The sequence below is a fragment of the Anneissia japonica genome, unplaced genomic scaffold (assembly GCF_011630105.1).
Source record: "Anneissia japonica isolate Jap-2015-1 unplaced genomic scaffold, ASM1163010v1 scaffold288072_len178204_cov163, whole genome shotgun sequence".
In the NCBI taxonomy this organism is placed as follows: domain Eukaryota; kingdom Metazoa; phylum Echinodermata; class Crinoidea; order Comatulida; family Comatulidae; genus Anneissia; species Anneissia japonica.
Window position 1 is genome coordinate 167,023 of NW_022719055.1, and position 579 is coordinate 167,601.

Consider the following 579-nt stretch of genomic DNA (forward strand, 5'->3'; position numbering starts at 1 on the left):
AAGTAAATTTGTGTTAGTTTAGACATCAGCAGAAAGTGAAAATTAGCATGTTTCTGGTAGTACTTTTATTAAATTCGGGGAAAAGCTATGGAACGTTAGGGTTAAGTTACGGGTTAGTTGGGTAAATTCTCGTTCAATATTTCATCACTATAACTAGTAAATAAATCATATCCTTTTTATGAAGCCAACATACATTAATTTTTAAAATGTAAAGTACATTGGATTTAGCGTAGACATCAACAGAAATCGATAATTAGTATTCCGTACTGTAGGCAAAAAAAATGGTTCCGGCGATCCGTAATCATTAATTAATATAATTGTTGGTATTGGATATTTTTGTTGAATAAAAGTAAGGACTTTTATGCAATCATTAGTTAATGTAGTTCTTGGTTTAGCTTGTTTATGATTAATACATTATGTAGTTTTTGCATGATTTAATGCAATGGTTTTTTAGACTGTTTTAATTAATGCAGTAAGCAGTTTTATGCAGTCATTAATTAATGTAATTGTTGGTTTTGGCTGGTTTTTTTTTTAAGAATTCAGTAAGCAGATTTATGAAAATCTTCAACTAATGTAATT